Source organism: Parus major, chromosome Z, assembly GCF_001522545.3.
Source record: "Parus major isolate Abel chromosome Z, Parus_major1.1, whole genome shotgun sequence".
NCBI classification, from domain to species: Eukaryota; Metazoa; Chordata; class Aves; order Passeriformes; family Paridae; genus Parus; species Parus major.
Genome location: NC_031799.1, coordinates 68,078,087 through 68,088,426, shown reverse-complemented (window position 1 = coordinate 68,088,426; position 10,340 = coordinate 68,078,087).

Here is a 10,340-nt window from a genome sequence, read left to right as displayed (position 1 = left end):
TACTTCTTATTTGAAGAAGAAAACTTTAGAAAAATAAATTGACAGTATCAATGAAGTAGATATATTTTCTGTTTGAACCTTGTCTTCTTCCACTTAATCTATCAAACTCCAAAATCATTTCCATTCAGGCACCTGTCATCTTACACTTCTTATGAATAATTTCTTTATAATCTATTCAGAAATAACAATAACTACTGTTAGAATAGAATTTAATAATACCGAACTGAAAAGTTTTAAATACTTTCTTATTCACACTTTTCTTTAATTATTCGTATTAACAAAACCATTGAATATTGAGATATTGTTTAAATTAAAAATGTTAACTAGTTTACAGTTTGGTTTTACAAATGTTAAATTTTTATGCAGTGATTATGTGTCTTTGTTCCCTCAAAAAACTTCTCTCTTCAGTTACCTACTGTAAATCAAACTTAATGTTTCAGAGTGTGAAGCTGATGAGGTTTTGTGCAAATCAGAGGCTAACTGGAGAAGAGGATCCAGTGCTCTTCTGTGTGCATTGAGGGAGGAACAGTCATAATTCACAGCCCCATCCATTTTAAGCGGCAGGAATCAGATGCCTCAGTCAAGATGTGCATATGAGATGATCTCGCAGCACTTTGGCAGCTCTGAACCAAATTGGCATGTGCTGATAGTGCATGAGTCAAGGAGGAAGGGACATCAGAAGAAATGGGGAAATACTGTGAGGAAGAAGAAGGAAAGTAAGGGTAATAGAGGGAGGCAAGGGCAATGTGCTGAGTGTGGTGAAAGTGTTGGGGAGGTGCCTAGAAGGTCCAGATACAAAATTACAAATGAGGAGGCTTCCTGTTGTGCTCTTTGCGGAGGAAATCTCAATCTCTCTGAATCACTCTTGGTAAAATCAGGTAAGAGGAAAAGCTATGCACTCACCTGAACAGCAAAGCATTGTACTTTCACATGGAGCTTTAGGTAGAATAAGATTTATGTAAGCAAAGCTGTATTAAGTAATTTAAAACCAGTTTCATATATACTTTAGGAGTTTTCTGGGCAGTTGAAGTACAGACTAAAAATGTGATTTACTGTTGCAGAGGGGAAATGAGAATGATGGATGAGTGTGTGAGCAATGTCCATGATGTACAGTCCACCAGGCTGACGTGTAGGACAAAGCAAAGTCACTCAGATTTTATTTTGTAGGAAAAAGAATGTGTTATGTGAAAAATATGTGTTATTTTAGTTTCAGGGGCAGGGTTGCTACCCAGTAAGAAGGAACTTCAAGGGGGCCTGAGTGTGGGACCATGGTTTGCCATTGTACATTGTACCTCCTTCAGAAAGTGCTGATGTTGACAGGTACAAATTTTCAAGACAAAAATGCAAAAAAACCTGGACTGCCAGTTTAATCAAGTGCATATTATTGTTAAAATATTTATTAGAATTTGATGACTGACTCAGAATAAAACCTTACAGATCCAATTTACTTAGCATGCCAGTACTGGCATAAATCTGTGTGCCATTTACACGGTATTGGAGAATGGACTTTTGTATAGGAGAATAGACTAACGTGTCTACTTTTTAAAACACTATGGAGGGGGGAAAGGAGATTTCTGTGGACAATACATGGATTCTATTACTTGAAAAGTCAATTATCAACACTTTTAAAATTAAATCAGTCCTCTAAACAAACTTAAGAGTGTCTTTAACACCTGCCTAAGATGCATTATACATTTAAAAAATAACAGTAATTCACTGTTGTGCCAGTGAACCATCAATCCTTAGCTTAGCCACTTGTTGACTGTGTGGGAACTGCATAAATATCAGGCTACAAGACTACAAAATAACATGTGATTTTAAAATATTCTGCTCTTCAAGAATGCTCTGATGCAGAGAATGCTGATTGGGAGGTACAAGAGCTTGCTTTCATCTTGCGATAAATAAATTAATATCCCTTTCACTGGCTGTGGAGAGGAAAAACTTAAATAATTATTTTGAAATCAAGGATTATTTTCCTCCCATGTTGATATGTTGGAGAGGAAAGATAATAATAAGAATTAAGAATTTTACAAAACATCTCCAAAGGGTTCATGCAAGGTTCACAAACGCTGTCCAAAAAAAAGAAAAAAAAGCTACTGTACTGTAAGTTTGTACTGTGATTCTAATATTCCGAGGGTACAATTGACCCTCAATATGAGTAGATTTCCATATTTAGTATAGAAGCCTTTCCTAAAAATGGGCTTCTATGGAGTTGCAATTCCTCTGTTCTGTCTCTGTAGTGGGTTCAATCTGGAAAACTCTGCTCCTTCTGTGATTCATCTTCATGGTGCTGTTTTCAAGGTACCTGCAAATTTCACACCTCTGTGAAATACATGTCCTGGACACCTGGCACTCCAGCAGCAGCTAATCTCTTTTACAGATCTACTCCTGGGCTAAATCCACTTACTGAAATAAATATAGCCATATGGAGAAGACTTAGGTGGGGAGGGGATCAAGAAATGCTAAAGGAATTGGGAAAAATGGGCCTTAAATGTGGCATCTAGGACTATATGAGAAGTAAGAGCTGAGCTAACTACTCACATTCTTTCAGATTTTCAGAAGACAAAAGCTAGGACTGGAAACTGGGGATCAGCAAATTTACAAAAGCTTTTGTTACCAACATATCTAAGCATATTAAAAAATGTCCCATACATAGTGGAAAGAGTATCTCCCTTCCATTCTGATGCTAAGAAGTACAATATCATTTAAATTACTAAAAAATTACTAAAAGATCAGAGCTAATCTTGATATATTTCTGCTCTATAACTGAGTATTTTTGGACCTGACAATGAAATCTCATTTCACATCAGGAAATGCCAATATATATCTCTCTATTACCAGGTTCTTTTCCTTGGCTTTCCTTCTTTTTAGCCCCTGAATTGGCCTTGTAAAAACTAATGACACAGTAGATCATAATTCAGGTTATGTTTTGATGCAGGCAACGCTGTGCCACTCATAGCAACTCTCAGCTAGTTGCTCTGTGCTAGAAAATGAGCCTCACCCAAGTTCAAGTGGAGGCACTTTGGCAACTAATGAGAACCTCAACTGCTTCAAATTGTTGGACCATCTCCCCATCTTTCTTAGGATGGTGCAGGCAGAGATCAAGCATTCTCACATCTGTCACAAGTTCTTCCAGCACTCAGAATCTCAGCAGTCAAAGGCAGCTGCATGGTGTGTGAATACCAATACCAAATTTCCAGAGCTCTGTTCTTAGACAAGGAACTCTCCCGATCCATGTGTTCTGGACAGTCCAGTGATCTATAGATTCCCAAGCAAACACTTCTCCCTCTTAGTCTGTTACCAGCGGAGCCCTTGCCACAAGGGAGGAGGATAACTGCAGTGCAACATCTCTGCTCTGCATTTCCCAGGCCAAATCATCAATATCAAATTGATCAGCATGGGAAATTCTTCCATGGAACTTATTCAGCTTAAAAGATCTGCTTATGATCTCTAGATGCCTGTCCCTGCCCAAGACCATCTACCATGCTTACCATGTTGCATTCCCAGTACAGTGCTCACACTAACAGAAACTCACATGTGGATTAAAGTTCCCTTCTCCAAATGCTCCCTTCCCAAGAGCTTGCTATTTTTAGCAATCATTTTAAGAGCAGTGCTGCTGTACTGTGTCTTTGTGTTCAAGGCAATGTGGCCTTGCTGCAGGGAGTCAGGGACAAGCAAGGTCTTTTGAGCTGATCTGCACAAGCTCAGCCCTGGAAGTGAAATTTCTATTATTAACACACCCATGACACTAGCCGAAGTGGAAACTATAAACATCAACTCTGAAGGATATTTTGCTGCCACTGCAGCTCCTGCTGATGCTACTATTACTACTTCTGCTTGACAGCAGTAACAAGGCATGGCTGTGGATCAAAGGAAGTTAAGGTCAGAAAGGAAAAAAGGCCTTTACCAACACTATCCCTGAAAAAGTGCTGGCCCAGACTTCATTGAAGTGCCGGGTGTGATGCCATCTGCTCCATCTCCAGGAAAGAGACCATTCAGAAGAAAGCAGAGCCAATGACCAGTGAGATGAACCACAGTCATGAGTTCTTGATTGCATTTTTTTTTCTTTTTCTATTACAGATCTATTTACATCTGGCATCATCTTTTTCAGTCCATTCAATTTCTTTTGCTAAAAGAATATCCATATTCTGAATCAGATCTCTCTAGATTAGGGCTGCAGCTTGTGGCAGTGGTGTCCTACACCTGATGAGCCACTTAAACTCCTGTCCTGCCTTTGGTGCCTGTAGTGCTGGAAAACATCTCTCTTTTGTACTTATGGATTAGCCTGCCCTGCTCCAAGAACTCCATGTAGCTCCAAGTCAGTTGTTGGTCACCTGGATATCTCTAGTTTAGCTTTCCCTCATCCTGCTATATGACAGCTGCCCTTCCCTAGCCTTTTGGCCTGTAGAAACAGTCAATCTCTAAAGGTCAATCATGCAAAAGGGTGCCCTGAAGTGCTATGTCCACATGCTCTTTCTCTCCTTGAGAGTGGAGTATGAAAATAATGTGCTGTTTGGTGAAGATGGGGGCATACCACGGGTTTTGCTCCCAGCCAGACTTTCCTGCCTCTGTGTTGGTCTGTCTCTGGGCACTTTTAATTGTCCTGAAACTGAGGTGCCTCATGTGACCCCAGTTGAGACACACCCTAAATGGAAACTTCCCCTTGCCCTGAGTAATGTCTCCCACCAAACTCTGTATAGGTTTTCTTGATTCTCTCTTTTTTTGCACCTGATCTGGAATTTCCATAATGTCCATTAGATTTCTCTCTTCTTTATTGTTGCTTCTTGCATTGTTGACACCAGGTGGAGGAATATGCATAATTAAGAGATTGATATCAAGCTGAGATGTGCCTAATTCAAGAGCTGCCCAATTGGTCCTGGCATTACAAAAATTAGTATTAAAATATACTGTCTTGAGTTGCAATGCAAGATGTAGCCAAAAGTATGTGTTTTATTGCCATCTTTTGAAACCAGATGGGGCAGTGTTCTTTATCTCTACCACCACCCATCCTCCCTCCAGGGGGATCTTCTGTTAATGAGCCATTGAGTCTCACTGCAGGACTGACAAAATCACATCATCCCATTGGGAGATGCTCCACCCAGGGGGAGGAGCCAAGCATTCCTACCCGGATATAATCTGAGACTTGGAACACCACAGGCAGCCTTTCTCCACTGGATTCCCAGAGGAGAGAGACCAGACCCATCTACACCAGCACTGGACCTTCAGAGGAAAACTACACCCTTCTACAGGATCAGTGCTTCAACAGAACCACATCTGTCACTCCAGGAGGACTGCAGCCACCATTTAATGGGACTGCTACCAACACCCTGACCAACAGGGAGTCAGGTTGTATCCTAAGTCTGTCAGCGGTTTGTTTTTTTGTTGGTTTTCTTTTTTTTTTTGTACTACTGCATTTTTATTTTAATTTTCCTAGTAAAGAACTGTTATTCCACTTCCCATATCTTTTCCTGAGAGCCCCTTCATTTCAAGATTATAATAATTCAGAGGTGGGGGGTGGTTTACACTTTTCCATTTCCAGGGAGGTTTCTGCCTTCCTTAGCAGACACCTGTCTTTTCAAACCAAGACAGATATAAAGATCAAAAAACTTATTGCAGCTGTCAGTATGGAGAGCTGAATGAGCAGTTTTGGCTATGGTTTAAATGCACAGAATAACATGGATTTCCATGAAGAATCTGTACAAAGGGAATAGTCCAAACCAGTATCTATTTGTGAACATCTGAATATAGTTGCCTGCATGGGAGAAGACAGCAGAAGTATTTCTTGATGTGGGAGAGAAGCTCAGGTGAGCACCTTCCAAACAGCAAAACACTTGAACCAGTGCTAGTAATCTACTTTTAGAGAGGTAAATTACACCCTGACTTCCTATCTCACTTGTGATCTCTAGGTGTTACTGCACTATAAATAATAATAACACTTCTTTTGGCAAGAGAAGGAGATTGAAAAATTAACTAGGAGAAAGACTGATTTTTTTTCATTTTACAACATATGGATGATCAAGATGGGGAAGAGAATATGCTGAACTTGGAAGGTTTGTGTGAGGCTGTAGTTCTGCTCCTCCTTGCAAGATTTGTGACATTTCTTTTCCTATACAGAAGTTGGCAGATAAAGTAAAGATTAAAACACAATGACAGGCAAATTTGGAAAAATTTGAATAGTAACTGCCTGACTAAATTCTGCCTGTGAGATCTATAAATCTGTCACTTTTCATGAACATAAGATTCTCACAAATCATTAGCCAAAAAACTGAGAGAGCCATCACTGATTTTCACAGAAGAAAAACTAGTTGCAGGAACAATTTAACTATCTTTCCAACCATGAAAAGCTATCTTACCTTCTCAGCCATCATTTTGTATGGCTGTGTTCGCTTACATAATAGAAACAAGAATCACTATGTCCACTAGTGACTGATATTACACGGACCTCTAAAAGATGAACAGAACAGATTTTGTTAATACCCTCTCAATAAATTTTGATGTTGATTTAGAAAATTTTGCATGAAACTCTGTAACATCTTAGCACAAAACATCAGTAATAGCTCATACTATTACAAACATTCTTTATCAAGGAGAGAACCTCACTTCTAAAACAGGCCAGGGGTGGTTTTACCCGCTCTAGAATTTAACAGCTATAATATACGTGACATAAATCTACCATAAACTCACAAGGCACCCAGGATAGAGCTTCATGAATTAGTTTTCCATTTTGTTTCTACTGTAGAAATCCTAGTAACACTTTTAAATTTTTTGGACAGTGCTCTGATGTGTCCAGAACATGTCTCTGCCTAACTTTTTATTGCAGAGTCTATTATATTTAAAATCGCCTGTGATGCAGGACAGAAATTACATTTACATTCAAAAAAATCTCAAGTTATCAAAGATTGTAAAATTTCTAAAATTGCCAATAATTACCCATTATATGTCGTAGCCATCCATATTGAAAAATGTTAAATGATTTTATGAAAACTATAGAGAATTCAGATTTACACCTTTACAAAATTAGTAGAATCCAGTCAATTTGCTAATGTGCTTTCATTTTAGTACTTGAATTCTTTTGTCCTATTTGCTCACATTATGAGTTTATTATCTATAGTACTCTGTACTCATATTCCTGGAATTCTAAGTGAAAGCTGAAAAAAATGTCATTGATTAAGTAATTGGCAGAGCAGTAGTAAATGTATGCCTCTCTATATATAGATTTTATCTTGTTTCAATTGATGGTGCTTCCTGATAAATTATTTAAACTATTTATCCTCATACCTATCTATATCCTCATACTATCTGTTACTAAGAACATCAGGACATCTTTTTAAAAACGCATCTGCAAGAAGAAAGAATGATTCTGTGGATTGGTGAACATCCAACACATGGGATTAATCCCAATTAAAGATCCTTTCTCTAAAATTTTGAGAAAATATTCCAACCATATTTAAGAAGTTATTTATGTTTAATTTTTTTGCACAAGTCCTGGATTTACTTTTTTCCCCATTTTTCCTCTTAGGTCTTTCTTCAGGATTCTTTTGAATAGAGAGAAATAACGTAGTAAGAATTGTGTTGATGGCTTATATGAGCACTTTAAACCACAAATCTGGGTGCTTTTTTTAACTGGGTGAAAGAAAACTAGGATTTGGTGCTGCTAAACCTTCTATTTTGCTATATCTCTTAAACTTCCATTAAAAGCATTTTGGCTGGAGTGAAATCTGATATTTTATAGAAGGTTTAAGTAAGAGAAATTCTGCCATCTCCTATTTGTCCTGAGGAATATAAAGGTGTGCTGTACCCACTTATCTCTGGAAGAACAGTTTTCAGATCTGTCAAGTCTGAAGTTCAGACAATACTGAGTAATCTATTTTGAGTAGTAAATCATGGAGAATAAAGTATTTCACTGTGTATGCTTTTAGAAGCAGAATGAAGTATTTGTAGCATGTGTTCATGAAGACCGAATTAATTTTTCTCAACCTTTAGAAGGATATTTGCCTTTCAGCATGACTTATACATGGAAAATTTCATCTTATAAGATTTTATATGGAAATTAAGCAGCTGCAAGTAGGATCCTTTGCAGTCAAAATATTAGTCAGAGATCTATGCCATCTGGACTTAATTTAGTGGGAAAATACCTCTTCCAGAATACATTGATGCTGAATGAAATTGAAAACTTACTGTGGCAGGAGAAGTGCATGTATGGATCATGAGGCTCATAAACATTATGGAAAGATAGATGATTTCCAGGAATAGTGAATAATCATTTAGTGTTCAGAGTTTTTTGTACAGGTTTTGCTCATTTTGTGAGATCTGAGGTTTCTCCCCTGTGATGTGTAGCTCAGGCTTGCAAGATCAATGCATGTTTTAGTACATTTGTCCACTTTCCAAGCTCTTGGAAGCTCTGTTAGAAGGGCCTATCAGGGCCAACAGCTAGTCATTTGGTAAGTTTGACTTCTTCTCATGAAAATGGTATTTACAATAAAAGGCATCTCTCAGGGATTCTGCAAGAAGTTTCTCTTCTTAGTAGTATGTATAATTCTGGAGGGCCAAACCAGTCTGGATCTTTCCAGATATTTCTTTTTAATATTTTTATTAAAAAATATTGGTAACCAGGGAGCCTCCTTGAAGTGAAATGTACTCTCTTTCTTCTGTTTAAAATATGGAATTAGAAAATATATTTACTTTCTGATTTTTTTGTGTGTGTCAGATGAGCAGCAGGAAAAGGGATGGGAGAGCCCAGTTCTCATCAAACTTAAAGTTGTGAGGATTTCTGTCACTGATTTACAGGTGAACAAAACTGAAAGCTGCAGAACATCTCCCATCAAAGTCTTGAATCTACTCTCATGTTAATTGCTGTGAACCTGAAAAAGATGAAAAGTGGGATTATTAAAATAGAAAGTGAGAGACAAATCAAATCTTATGGGTTGATCCCATAGTGTGCATGAAGGCTGCTGCCATTAGGATTTTGTAAAGTTAGCTCCCATCAATTCACTTCAATGTTCTCAAAATTCAGGGTTATTTTATGAGTGAATAACAAAAGCCATTCTGCCTTCATGCACAGACTATGACAAGGAAAACCCACCTCATTGCACTGTCAATAATAAGGGAAAAGAAAACAGATGTATCCAAAGCTCAAGAACAGTTCTTCTTGAGGTCAACCTCCAAATTACTCCAGCTGTTCATTGTAATAGCTCTTCAGGCTTCTGGGTGCCCAGTGCTGCAGAACTGGAGTGATTTGGGGAGTGGTTTGGGGCAGCAGCACCAGCTGGACCCTCCTGTGTCTGGCATTTAAGTCTGCAAGGAGCCGCAAGTGGCAAATGGAGCTCGCAGGACAGGAGAGGCAGGTGGGGAGACAAAATCTTGCATTGAAATTTGCTGGAGAGATTAAGCAATGAAGAGAGGTATAAATAGGGTGTGATTTTTGCTGAAGAAAAGAAAGACTGCAGGAAGAGATGGACAAAAGTAGTTTATACTTCTGAAGGATTCATACTAGTCACTATTCAGGGATAGTAGCCCAGGGAATTAAAAAATGTGAAATAAAAAAGAAATGAAGAAATATAAAAGAAATAAAATAGAATTTGTTTGTTTAAAATAAATAAGAAATAAAAAGGTTTGTTTAAAACACTTGTGAATGTTTTTATGCTGTTTTTCAATGCACAGGATCTTTTGCTGCCATTCCTGTTTAACTGGAAATTGATTAATGGGAAGTCAGATACTGGAACTTTTATTACAAGAATAAATTCTCTCACTTGTCTGTGTTTACAGGTTCAGATCTGAGGCTGAAAAAAAAATCTCCCAAGATGTTTGTAATAGAAGATATCCATTATTTCCCTTGTTTCTGCCAGAATTCTCTCTGTCACCTACATCTGTCACAGCAAATTGGAGTGCTCTTTCTGCACCTTGCTCAGGGGTCTTACTTGGAACCCTTGCTTTGGTTCCGCATATTCCTTCAACCTCCTCCTATTACATCTTCAGCTACATTAATCCACAATATATTTAGAACCTGCTTTTCCAAAAAAAGCAGTAACTTTATTTTCTCTAGTCGCCTAAAGGTGTCCAGTCATTCTAATATTCAAAATTCTGATTGGTTTCAGAAGTTTTCAAAATTAGTTTTCCATATCAATGGATATAAAGAAACAATTGGTCCTCCTGTTCTTTTTTGCAGGTTTTACATTTTTTCACACAGCTCCTATTTTGTTCTGTAAAGCCACCATTCAGGTGAGCCATCAAATGCAGAAGATGACTTTTGTCCTTCAAAATGGGCATTATTGCATAGTCATATCACTTCCCCCCCCTTTATCCCTCCCCCTTTATCCCTCCCCCTTTATCCCTCCCCCTTT